Source organism: Capra hircus, chromosome 2 (genome assembly GCF_001704415.2).
Source record: "Capra hircus breed San Clemente chromosome 2, ASM170441v1, whole genome shotgun sequence".
NCBI lineage: Eukaryota > Metazoa > Chordata > Mammalia > Artiodactyla > Bovidae > Capra > Capra hircus.
Window position 1 is genome coordinate 25,759,665 of NC_030809.1, and position 14,533 is coordinate 25,774,197.

Sequence of the window (14,533 nt, forward strand, 5' to 3'; positions counted from 1 at the left end):
AGGTGGCCAAAGTACTGGAGTTTCAACTTCAGCATCCAGTCCTTCCAATGAATATTCAGGATGGATTTCCTTTAGGGTGGACTGGTTGGATCTCTTTGCAATCCAAAGGACTCTCAAGAGTCTTTTCCAACACCACAGTTCAAAAGCATCAATTCTTTGGTGTTCAGCTTTCTTTATAGTCCAACTCTCACATCCATCCATTACTACCGGAAAAACCAGAGCTTTGACTAGACAGACCTTTGTTGGCAAAGTAATGTCTCTGCTTTGTAATATGCTGTCTAGGTTGGTTATAACATTTCTTCCAAGGAGCAAGTGTTTTTAAATTTCATGACTGCAGTCACCATCTGCAGTGATTTTGGAGCCCCAAAATATAAAGTCTGCCACTGTTTCCACTATTTCCCCATCTATTTGCCATGAAGTGGGACCAGAAGCCATAATCTTTGTTTTCTGTTGAGTTTTAAGCCAACTTTTTCACTCTCCTCTTTCACTTTCATCAAGAGGCTCTTTAGTTCCTCTTTGTTTTCTTCCATCAGGGTAGTATCATCTGCATATATGAGGCTACTGATATTTCTCCCTGTAATTGTGATTCCAGCTTGTGCTTCATCCAGCCTGGCATTTAGCATGTTGTACTCTCCATATAAGTTAAATAAGCAGGGTGACAATATACAGCCTTGAGGTACTCCTTTTCCTATTTGGAACCAGTCTGTTGTTCCATGTCCAGTTCTAACTGTTGCTTCTTGACCTGCATACAGATTTCTCAAGAAGCAGGTCAGGTGGTCTGGTATTCCCATCTTTTTAAGAATTTTCCACAGTTTGTTGTGATCCACACAGTCAAAGGCTTTGCCATAGTCAATAACTATGGAACTCTCTTGCTTTTTTGATGATCCAATGGACGTTGGCAATTTGATCTCTGGTTCCTCTGCCTTTTCTAAATCCAGCTTGAACATCTGAAAGTTCACGGTTCATGTACTGTTGAAGCCTGGCTTGGAGAATTTTGAGCATTACTTTGCTAGCATGTGAGATGAGTGCAATTGTGCAGTAGTTTGAGCATTCTTTGGCATTGCCTTTCTTTGGGATTGGAATGAAAACGGACTTTTCCAGTCCTGTGGCCACTGTTGAGTTTTCCAAATTTGCTGGCATATTGAGTGCAGCATTTTCACAGCATCATCTTTTAGAATTTGAAAGAGCTCAACTGGAATTCCATCACCTCCACTAGCTTTGTTCGTAGTGATGCTTCCTAAGGCCCACTTGACTTCACATTCCAGAATGTCTGGTTCTAGGTGACTGATCACACCATCATGATTATCTGGGTCATGAAGATCATTTTGTTCAGTTCTTCTGTGTATTCTTGCTACCTCTTCTTAATATCTTCTGCTTCTGTTAGGTCCAGACCATTTTTGACCTTTATCAAGCCCATCTTTGCATGAAAACATTGTCCACCCCAGAAGACAGGCCTACTCTGAGACACAGACAAGAAGAGGTCCCTGCATATTAAAGGGCAACAAGTACCACAAATGCACACGAAATGAGCATGCACATAGGCTCCTCTCCCATTGGGATCCAGTGCTCAGTGCTGGCCCAGTACAATCTGTAAGTCTAAACATCCACTCTTATGGTTAATACCATTCACACCCCAAGGAAATGCTCCTATCCATTTTATACCCAAAGACCTTGAAACAGAACTCGATGCTGTGAGGCTCTCTGTGTTGTCCTGTTCCTGACAACAGATACAGACAATGCCAAGAGAGAGGAGTGATGGAAGTTCAGATAAGATACCAGTCAAATAGCCTGTGCAATCATCCTCTCAGCATGAATACAAGAGCTTCTCACATAATGAAGTATAGTTTGCCAGATGTCAAGCATCTCTTCAGCTTCTCTTCAGGTTCCAGTGTGTGGTTCAGGGGAAGACAACAGAGTCTCCAACCTACAATGGTTTGACCTACCATCTTTGCAATGATGCGAAAGTGATATTCATTTAGCAGAAATGATATGCTAAATTTTGAATTTGCTCCTTTCTAGGACTAGCAATGTTCTGTACAAGACTTTCTAGTGATACTGGGCAACAATCGTGAGCTGAAGCTTCTGATCAGCCACGTGATCCCAGGATAAAGAATCAAAGCACTTAAACCCATTCTGTACCCATACAAACATTCTGTCTTTTTCACTTTTGGTAGAGCATTCAATCAGTTACATGAGATATTCAACAGTCTATTATAAAGTAGGTTTTGTATTAGATGCTTTTGCCCAACAGTAAGGGCTTCTGTGGTGGCTCACTGGTAAAGAATCCACCTGCCAATGCAGGGAGATGGGTGCAATTGTGCAGTAGTTTGAGCAGTCTTTGGCATTGCCTTTCTTTGGCATTGGAACGAAAACCGAGCTTTTCCAGTCCTGTGGCCACTGCTGAGTTTTCCAAATTTGCTGGCATATTGAGTGCAGCACCTTCACAGTATCATCTTTTAGAATTTGAAATAGCTCAACTGGAATTCCATCACCTCCTCTAGTTTTGTTCACACTCTAGGATGTCTGGCTCTAGGTGAGTGAGAACACCATAGTGGTTACCTGGGTCATTAAGATCTTTAAAAAAAATTTTTTTTTTTTCTGTGCATTCTTGCCACCTCTTCTTAATCTCTTCTGCTTCTGTTAGGTCTTTGTCATTTTTTTTTTTTTTACTTTATTGTGCCTATCTTTGCATGAAATGTACCCTTTCTAGCTCCAGTTTTCTTGAAGAGATCTCTAGTCTTTCCCATTCTATTGTTTTCCTCTATTTCTTTGCATTGTTCACTTAAGAAGGCTTTCTTATTTCTCCTTGCTATTCATACTATGTGTACTAAATACTATAAATTTAATGATTTTATATAATGTATCATCTATATAGTATATATATATCATTATAAAGTACATATTACATATGCTACATAGGGCTTCCCAGGTGGCTTAGTGATAAAGAATCCACCTGCCAATGCAGGAGACACAGGAGCCCCTGGTTCAGTCCCTGGGTTGGGAAGATCCTCTGAAGGGAATGGCTACCCATTCTAGTATTGCTTGTAGAATTCCATGGACAGAGAAGCCTGGTGGGCTATAGTCCATGGGTTGCAAAGAGTGGAACTTGATTCTTCGAATGACTGAACATGCATCCACACATGCATATATATGGTACATAGCACATATTATATGTAGTGTATACAGTATATCATATGTTGCATATATTATCTAGAGCATACATGGTGCATATTATATACTATTATACATAATACATTTATTAATATAAATATAATAAGTTATTTGCAGGGTCCTGGCATAGGCAAATTATCCTTCAACCTTACAACCCTTCTGTATAATAAATATTATTACCCATTGTACCAATTAGGGAGCAAGCAAGAAAAAATATAATGAAACTGTCTTTGACAATAAGTAAATATACAATCTCCTAGAATAAGGAGCCCAGAGGTAGGGCAGAATCAAGATGCAATACAATCTTTAGCTCAGGGATATTAGCAAGAACCCAGGGAGCCAGCACCTCTCCACCTTCTGCACTGTGTCAGCTTGTCCCTCACCTCAGGCTGGCTTCCCTCAGTGGTGCAGGATGGCTGCCACAGTTCCAGACATCACATTCAGATGAGAAAAGCCCAAAAGAGAAAAGGCTGTGGTTAGCTATGTACCTCTCAACAGATAACTCTCAGTCTCATTGACTAGCATTCTGCCATGTGCCCACGTCTAAAGCAAACCCTGAACAGAGGAAGGCTATTATCACCATGGTTTAAACTAATTAAGTATGATAGCTAAAGCTTGGATAGGTTCAGTTTCTCTTGACTCCTTCTGGGAAGGGGGAGATAAATGAACAAAATGGTATTTTAGTGGAGAAGGAAGAAAGGGAAGACCAATTAGAGTATCTGCCACAACTACCTTGCTAAAAAGAAAAGGAAGATAAATTAGGTGAGACCTCAGATATGCAGATGATACCACTCTAATAACAGAATGAGAAGAGGAAATTAAAGAACCTCTTGATGAGGGTGAAAGAGGAAAGTGAAAAAGCAGGCCTTAAAACTCAACATTCAGAAAATTTAGATCATGGCGTCTGGTGCCATCACTTCAGGGCAAATATTAATAGAAGAGGAAAAAGTGAAAGCAGTGAGAGATTTTACTTTCTTGGGCTCCCAAATCACTTTGGACGGTGACTACAGCCATTAAATTAAGACACTTGCTCCTTGGAAGGAAATCTATGACAAACCTAGACAGTGTATTACAAAGCAGAGACATCACTTTGGCCACAAAGTTCAGTATAGTCTAAGTCATGGTTTATCCAGAAGTCAAGTATGGATGTGAGAGCTGGACCATAAAGAAGGCTGAATGTTGAAGAACTGATGATTTTGAAATGTGATGCTGGAGAAGACTCTTGAGAGTCTTTTTGACTGCAAGGAGATCAAACCAGTTGATCCCAAAGGAAATCAACCCTGAATATTCATTGGAAGGACTGATGCTGAAGCCGAAGCCCCAATACTTTGGCCACCTGCTGCAAAGAGCTGACTCATTGGAAAAGACTCATGCTAAGAAAGATTGAAGGCAAAAGGAGAAGGGAGCAGCAGAGAATGAGATGATTAGATAGCATTGGTGACTCAATGGACACGAATTTGAGCAAATTCTGGGAGATAGTGAAGGATAGGGAAGGCTGGCATGCTGCAGTCCAAGGGGTTAAAAGAATTGGATAAAACTTAGCAACTGAACAACAACAACTAACAAAGGTAAGATCAAAATCCAGGATGCAAAATTGCCAGAACATAGCTTAGAGATCATATGGTTTGACCTCCTCAGTTTACAGCATAAGACCTGGCAGGCCATTAAGTTTAATCATTTCCTTCATAGCATAGAAATCTAACACAGAGGTATGAACTAAACTCAGTTCAGCTGCATCTGCAGTCCTGTACTTATTCCATTCCTGCACACTGGTTCTATTTGTGCTAATTCATATCTAGCTTATGGAGATATGCAGAAGCAAGAAAGCACCTCAAACCTAGCACATGATAGGTTCTAATGTTTCTGCGTTGATTGAGTATTTCCTAGTTTACATGAGTCTAGATACTTCCTGTGAGTTCTAAAATACCTCCTATACTTGCAATCATGTAGTCCATATATTTTCCCAATTCTCTCCCCATTCTGTTGTCATTTTGGGACCATTACTACACATGGTTTAGCCAAGGGAAAAAAGAAATTGCACATTGAGTGTGGGGAAGCACTTTATAAAGATGAAATCTGAGTAAAGATTAATCGATTATTATGCAAAGAACTATGCAAGCTCAATTAAAGGGCATACCACAATGGTAGTTTATCTAAGCTTTGACTTGTGTCAGCCTGAAAAAGGTTGAGAAGTGCTGTGTTAAGCTAATACTGGTCTGCACAATCCTTTTCAGAATAAAAATACAGTACCTATTTACCTATCAAAAGCTGTTTATGAAAATAAATAATGCAGCAAGATGTCACTTGTTTCCCATTAATAATAGGAGTTTAATAATTATAGAATATTTTGGCAAAATTACTTGAGTCTTTTATATCAAAATAAATATATTTTATTCTCTTTATATTTCATTACATTTTACAGTTCCATTATTCTCTCGGGCTTTTGTTCCCTCGATTTATATATCACATTTATTTCTCTTAATACCTTTGTCCTCCCGTGCCACTTTTTTCAAAGTGAGCTGTTTTTACTGAAGTGTGACATAAATACATACAGAAAGGGGCACAAATCATTTTGTGTAGATCAATGAATTTTTACAAAGTTAACACAAGTGTAACCATCACCCAGATTGTTATGTACAATCTACCACCATAAATTGGGTTTCCTTGGTGGCTCAGTGGTAAAGAATCCACCTGCAATGCAGGAGATGCAGATTCAATCCCTGGGTCAGGAAGATCCCATGGAGAAGGACAAGACAACCCACTCCATTATTTTTGCCTAGAGAATTCCATTGGCAGAGAAGCCTGGCAGGCTATAGTCCCTGGGATTGCAAAGGAGTTGAGCATGACTTAGCAACTCAATGACAAAAACCACCATAAATTAGTTTTGACTGTTTCTGAGTTCTGACTATATGAAATCATCCAATAAGTGCTTCGGGGGACTGGCTTCTTTAGCTCAATATTATGTTTGTTCTTACAAACATAAAAACAACTTTCCAGGTTGTTGTATTTCATAGTAGTTTGTATATTTGTGTTGGTTTTACAGTGTTTTGTTATATAGAAGCCACGGAGGTGTGACCACAGGCTTGAGAAGTGCAGTTGGCCAATGACCTCCAGTTACTAAGATTATAGCATCTGGTCCCGTCACTTCATGGCAAATAGATGGGGAAAAAATGGAAACATTGACAGACTTTATTTTCTTGGGCTCCAAAATCACTGTGGACAGTGACTGAAGCTATGAAACTAAAAGATGTAGGGCTTTCCTAGTAACTCAGGTGGTAAAAGAATCTGCCTGCAATGCAGGAGACTTGGACTCAATCCCTGGGTCGGGAAGATTCCCTGGAAAAGGGAGTGGCAACCCACTCCAGTGTTCTTGCCTGGAGAATGCCATGGACAGTCCATGGTGTTGCAAAGAGCCAGATACAACTGAGCGACTAACACTTTCACTTTCACTTCATTGGAGAATGCTTTGACAAACCTAGATAGCATATTAAAAAGCAGAGACATTACTTTGCTGACAAAGGTCCATATAGTCAAAGCTATGGCTTTTCCAGTAGTCATGTATGGATGTGAGAGTTGGATCATAAAGAAGGCTAAGCCCTGAAGAATTAATGCTTTCAAATCATGGTGCTGGAGAAGACTCTTGAGAGTCCCTTGGACTTCCAGGAGATCCAACCAGTCAATTCTAAAAGAAATCAACCCTGAATATACATTGGAAAGACTGATGCTAAAGCTGAAGCTCCAATACTTTGGCCACCTGATACAAAGAGCTGACTCATGGGAAAAGACCCTAATGCTGAGCAAGACTGAGGGCAGGAGGAGAAGGGGATGACAGAGGATGGTTGGATGGCATCACTGACTCAATGGATATAAATTTGAGCAGAGTCAGGGAGAGAGTGAAGGACAGGGAAGTCTGGCATGCTGCAGTCCATGGGGTCTCAAAGAGTTGGCCGCAGTTGAGTGACTGAACAACAACAACAACTCCAGCCACAGTGCCTTTGGGACTGGCTGCAGCATTCAAACCTAGGACATGCTACCCATGGGCAGTATCTAACCAGTGACTGAGCATAGTAGGAGGGGCCTGGAATTAGGCTGGAGGACTTCTGTTCATTGTGGGACTGCTCCATAGACATTATTTGCCTGAGAACTTCCCATTGAACTGGCTAAGACTTCCTCAGAGATACACCTTAGTCTGAAGCTCCTCCCTTCCTAAACTTTCTTATTTCTCCCTTACTTCCACAAATGTTAAGCTTGCATTGCCTGCCAAATATACCCTGCCTACTTCTGCTTCTTCTATGTCACGGGCATTACTGTAGTCTTAATAAATATCGAGCACTCCCAACTCTGTTTGTTTCCCAGAGGATATGAAGTGACACATTATACAATTATTATACCAAAATTTATTTATCCATTCTACTGTTGATAAATGTTTTGGTTATTTCCAGTCTTGAAGCACTATGAATAATGCTATTGTAAATATTCTTGCACTTGTATTTTGGTGTACATTTATTTTCAAATCAGTAGAACCCGTGTGAACTTGCTAACCACAAGTCATGTATAGGTTTAATTTTAGTAGATCTTGTCAGAGTTTAACTAGATGGTTGTACTAGTCTACGTTGTCATCAGTAGGATATAAAAATTCTAAGTGCTCAGGAAACTTTCCCACACTTGGTATTGTCAGTTTTAATTTTTCTTTTCTTTTTTTTTTTTGCCACTGAGATTCTCTGTTTTATGAGGTTGAACACATTTTAATATATGTTTATTGATGCCAAGCAAGGAATGATTATGGTGGTTTAGTCACTTAGTCATGTCTGACTCTGCAACCCCATGGACTGTAGCCTGCTAGGCTCTTCAGTCCATGGAATTTTTGAGGCAAGAATACTGGAGTGGGTTGCCATTTCCTTCTCCAGGGAATCTTCCCGATCCAGGGAATGAACCCACATCTCCAGCTTGACAGGCAGATTCTGTGCCACTGAGCCACCTGGGAAGCCCAATATGGTGAATTACTTTGATTTATTTTTAAATTTTAACTCATCCTTTATAAACATCCTGTAACAAATCTCACTTGGTAATAATGTGTTATCTTGATTTTATTTTTACTAAGTACAGTTGGCTAATATTTATTTTAAATTACCATATCAAAATTCACAAGAGAAATTTGCCTATAATTTTTCTCTCTGGTAATGTCCTTTTCAAGTTTTGGCACCAAGATTAATCTTACCTTCTAGAAAAGTTGTGAAAGATTAAAAAAAAATTCTTCTATTTCTAGAAGACTTTATTTAATATTGACATTATTCCTCTTTAAATATTTGAGGAATTTTACTAATGAAGCCATCAAGATCTCTGGTTTTATTTATAGGTGAATTTTGAAATTATCAAATAAATTTACTTAATTAAAGTAGGCTGTCTAGATTTTTAGTTTTTGTGTGTGTCAGTTTTATTAGGTAAAAATTGTCAAAAATATTCACACTTTATTTAAGACTTCACATTTGTGGGCATAAATATCCTCTTAATGTTTTTTCTTAAAATTTCCATAGGATCTATAATGATGTTCCTTTTACTATTCTGATATTATTTGTGCCTTCTTTTTCTTTTTTTTCTTGATATATATTTCTGGTGATTTATTATTTTTATTAATATTTTGAAATAAATTTTCTTTACTTTTTTCTGTTGTATATTTGCTGTCTGTTTGATTGATTTCTGCTCTTCCCTTACTTTTTGAGATTAATTATAACTTTTCCATATAGGTATATATGCCTATGCCTCCAGAAAGCATTTATTTTATTTCTTATAGAAAGTCAGCATATGCATAGATCACCTTGATACAATTAGGTATTGAGATACTTCAAGGCTGAGATTCAAATTTTGTGAAGAATTTTCTATTTTCAGTTTTCTCTAATTCCTAGGATGTTGCTATTCAGGAATCTTAACTGAAAACCAAGAATGTTAACCAGAGCCCATTCTCCTTGGCAGGCCCCGAATACCATTTTTTTTTTTTTCTCCCTAGCTTTGTGGGATAGCTTGGCTTTTCTTAAAAAGTTAATAAGTGACTTTTTGGAGAAGTTTTTGTAATGTGTTAGACTCCTTTCTCTGAGATTCTCTTTTCTTTGATACCTGTGCTCTTAAGCCTTAGAAACGTTGGTTTTCTTCCGAAGTCTTAACTGCTGTTTTATTTTGCTTTGTTTTATATTGTATGCAGTTTTTATGTTTCTTTCTTAGAGATTTTATCTGATACAAGCTAGTCCTCCGGCTAAGTCAGCTTTGTAGAACTACTAATGTAATTGTCTCCATCTGAGTTAATTTTGTTAGCATACAAAGAACACAGACTTGTTAGACTTTAGAAAAACTTCACTCATAGTTAATGTATCTTTTATCCTAATAGAGACCACCTAAGCATTCATTGATTCTTCATTACTCAACAAATATTTATTGAATATACTTAATATGCTTATAAGAAATGTAAAATATGCTAGATTCAGGGAACACAGAAATATATTTACCAACAGTAACTGGATTTGAGAAGATATCATCCTAGTAGACTGCATGAGCAAAAAGATTAGAAAGTAGAAAGATACCAAGTTTTGGATTTAGATGGACTAAGATTATTTTAGCTGTAATCTTGAACAAGATTTTCCTATATTTCCCAGCTTTAACTAGGGAAAATATAGTGTTATAAGATCAGACAAAAAGGATGAGATATGCCTATTACTATGTGTACAATACAATAAGATATAAATAATTTGTATTTTTTTTTATTATTCCAGGTTTGGAGATATAAAGCGTAAAGTCCCTGGGAGTGTTTATGGAGGAAATAGGAAGAGTTTATTGAGGCTAACATATACAAGGAATTTAGGAGATCACCATCCAAATTGTGTGGTAATGGTTGACCTACTGTTTGTACATGAGCCTAGGGGTCAAAATGGATTTGGGAGATAGAAGAAGAAAACCATTGATATGGAGAGAATTATACAGGTCTCTCTTTCTTTCTTTTTTATCACAAACTGAGCATCTTTAATGTGCTTGGCACAATTTCATTAGAATACAATTGTGAATATGACAGACAGGGTAGATTGACTTACTTGTGCAAAGCTTACTAATAATCAAGGGTATAGACAAGAAAGTAGGCAATTGCAAATAATATGGTACTATATATTTTGGGGGAGGGTAATAGTCTATCCCATAAAGCCCTTGCTCTTGTCTCTATAATGAACCTTCTGTTAGATGCCTAACTTAAATAGAGTCAAAAGGATTATGGAAGAAATTTGGGATTGTCATTCAGGGACATTCAGTTTTTTGCATGTTGGCTAAAGCCATGACCTCTTATATTCTTCCATGTGGCTAGAGAGCAGAGAAAGTTGGTTTGCAGAAACCAACAGGAAGGAAATAGATATACAGACAGTAGCAAAAAATGTGAGGGAGAAGGAATTCTATCAATTAGCAGTTTCTGGTTCTAGTCCTTTCCTAAGGTCTGATTCCAATCCTGTCTTTACCTGGGAACCCCTTCTCCCACCCCCTCCATGGTCTCTCAGTAAAATCAAGGATAGTTATGACTTTAAAAAAATCCTGCCTTTAGATTATGTAAAATAACACAATCTGTATATTGCCTATATACCTTTAAGTTGACTTTCATATCTTGCAGCCAAAAGTCTTACGAGACTTATGATAGATGCTAAGATAGGGGGTACATATTTTGCCAGAACATCACTTATGAAGGGTGTGTAATGACACTTAGCTGGAGGGACAGGGAAGGTTTCTGGAGGAAGTGATGTCTAAGCTGAGATCTGAAAAATCAGCAGGACTTACTCAGGTGATGAGAAGAAACAGATTGCTCTAAGCAGGAGGAAAGGCTTAGAACTGGAGCGAGAGTGGGTGGTAGATGAGTAACCACACAGAAGTTCCTCTACTGTAGCCCAGGGCTGGGAGGCTGGGAGGGAGAGGGGAGCACATCAGATCACGCACGTCTAGGTGAAGGGGATGAATGTGATGTGTACCTCTCATCCTCCTACTTGCATGTGGAGACAAGTCCCTGTAGTCTAGGTCTGTTACCCCAACCCTACCTACTGCTCCACAGAGGAAAACCAAGATATCCAGAGTCACTGATTGGATAGATGCTCTAGATTAAAAACTGGACAGCAGGTCTCTCTCCTTTCTTCTCTGCTTTCTTTTCTAACTGGATTTTCAGAATATATAGTTTGTGACAATCAGAGGGTGGGTGGCCATTTCCAAGATGGCTATTGAAAGGAGATTTAGATACTCTGTGCATGGAATGGGAAATCCAAGCATGGTAAAGGGTTAAGATTTTGATAAAGGTTGCCATACTGTCCATGATGTCATCTAGCATTGATTTATTCTAGGGACTGCCAAGCCACATCAGAGAAGTGAGTTAAAAATTAGCAGCTAAGCCCTCTGGTTTCATTTGAGTAAAATCTTCTCTTTGGTGTATTTTAGCCTCTTCATAAACAACTTGAGTTATTTGGAGGTATGTGTTAAATAATTACGCAGTTACAAAATACTTCAGTTTTGTAATTGTCACTTCTGTTAGGCTGGTATTAAAGAGTGTGACTTTTTTCTTTTAGTAATTTTGGATGTGGGAGAAAGCAGTGCTGCCTGGTACACTGTTGTGTCCCTTAGGCTCCATAGCCATACTCTTTCTGGAAGAAAATTGCCACGTTCTTGAACATTAGGGACGGTGTTCTCATTTCTTCTTCCTCTTCTAATAAAAGACATCATATTTCTCCATCAATTCCTTCCCCTTTATGCTGCTTAATCAGAGACAAGATAAGACTATTCTGGTGTATTTCCACCTTATCTTGGAACTCTGTGTATTTGACCAGACTCAAACCCAGACGATCCATCAGTCATTATAGATGGCCTTACTGCTTATCCCAAGGTAAAACTCATTCATCTGGAGCAGCCTCTTTCCCCTCAGTCAGCATCTAATATCAAGTGACAGCTAGCCTGAGAAGGATTTGGAAAATGATAAATTAAATGGAAAAATTAATGACAGCAGGGAACAAGGAATCTTTGTAATCACTGCAGGTACATGGGAACCCTCAAAGCTATATTCAAAACATGCCACACTTGTGAGGATAGGAGACTATGGAAACCTGTGTGTTTGGAAAGTATTGGTGGTGGCATCAGGTTGCCCTTAACAGACAAAAAATTGAAGTGTTTCTGATGAGTTTAGTGCTTTGCATGGGTCGTCTTATTTAACACAGGTATCCTGATGACCTAGATGCTGCCACTTGTCCCATTTAACAGAGGAGTAATTCACTGAGGGTCCTACTGAATTGCAGATGGCAGGGGAAGAATGCAAGCCCTGGGCTGTGTGATTTCAGGGTGCATGTTTTCCCCCTGCCCCATGTTGTGCGGCTTGTGGGATCTTAGTTCCCCTGACCAGCGATTGAAGCTGTGTCCCCTGTCAGTGAAAGCACTGAGTCCTCACCACTGGACCATCTGGGGATGCCCATGGCAGCCCCATCAGTGTGCATGTCTTTAATAACATACTGTACTTCCCCATCAACCACTTTGTCTAAAGGACAAAGTCCTTAAGCAACTTGACTTTTTACCTCCTGTTCATTTGAGCTTGAAGGACATTCCTACCTTGTGACTTTCTCAGTGTCCTGCCTGGTCCCACCTGCTACCTTATTATTCCCTAGCACTAACTGGGTGTCAGCTATTCCTCCGCAGTGTCTTCAAGCATGAACAGTTATGTTACGCCCCAGGAGGTAAGCCTGCAGAGCGCCTAGACTTTGGTCTGCGTGATTCCCATACTGCTGCTGCTCCTTACACTTCCCTTGCTTAAGAAAACAGTGTTAACATTGCCCGAATTTGTTCTTGGCTCTCTCTACCGAGCAGCCTGGTACCCACCCCCCAGCCTCACGACTGCAGTCTCTCAGTCCGGCTGTTCCTAATGTCAGCTCTCCCAGTCCCTGTGACTTCTCCCCCCACCCACCCCTCGGTGGGGCTTTAGCAGTGCAACCCAACTGTCCATCGGACATGCCTTGACATGGGCAGGGGGAGCTAACAGGGGCTGTGATGAATGGGTGAACTCTCAGGCCTTTGTCCATTCCTCTCCTTCCCATTTCAACATCTTTGCTGAAATGAAATTTGAATTTCAAAAGGCTTAAAGAACCTTTCTCAAACCCACAATTTCCCAGCAGCTTGAAAACCTCTGAAAACATTACCTTCAATCTGCTGCTGGTGCTGAGTGGATGTGAGGCACTTCTGTGAGCTATGTCCTGCTGGTTAGTCGAGACCTGCCTCCCCCAACCCCTTGGCTCACCCACAAGCGAGCATTCAAACCAGCGAGGCTCCCTTTGGTTTCTGGGAAGAACAATCCAATTCTCAGAAAGCTGATACCTATAGAGACTCTGCGGAGGAGTAATTCCCTAACTGCATAAGGGATGCTCATCTAAATAAAGAAATGGGGGGGGGCTGGATTAGAGGGTGCAGGAATGAAGGGAGGATTTATGCCGGAAGCACAGGGAGGGGGTTTCTTTTCCCCCTCTCTATCCGCTGGGTTAGACTTTGAGGTTGATATCTTGGTGATGACCTATCTTTGACAATGCAGTCATTTTTATTTAGGGTGATTGAGGCTGCTGTGAGGACTTCAGTGGGGGTTTCCATTGTCAATTCTGCATTAAAGGACCATTAAAATCAAGTGTTACTGTAAGAAGCTCTGTCTGCTGGGTATTTCTCAGAAGAGTTTGTGCCCACTTCTGAGGGCTGCTCATTTCGTCTTTCCATTTTCGGGAGGGGGAAAGAAACATGCCCCTAATGAACTGAACCTTTTTAATTGATTGTAAAAAACAAGAGAACACAGCAGTGGGAATTGTTGGCAGTGCTTTACAGCAAGTGGCGAATCACTGCATATTCATTTGTTTCTCATTGGCCAAGATGAATCCTCTTTTGGTATTAAAGCAAATGTGCTGTGAAGTTGCAGAGGACAGGGTTTAACAACTTTTCCTGGCTGGAGGCCTGGGTAATTTTTTTTTTCGGTGGAATGGTAGGAGGGCCAGGAAGTGGTGGGGGTAGGGAGCTGAGCGGGGGAGGGGAACAGTGACGTGGAGGACTGTTTTAGTGAAAGCAGGAGCTGTGTAGAACGGAAATGGTTTTGATGTAGCTGAAAAGAATGATTTTATTTGTGTATGTGTCAAGTGGGAGAGTTGGATTACAGTGGGGTAACTGCAGAAATAATCTGATTGCAGAAGAGTTGTGCTTGGTATATAACTCAGGTTGTCCAAGAGTGAAAGTGAAAAGTGTTAGTCTCTCAACTGCGTCTGACTCTTTGCCACCCCATGGACTCAAGTCCACCAGGCTTCTCTGTCCATGGAATTCTCCAGCAAGAATATTGGAGCTGTAG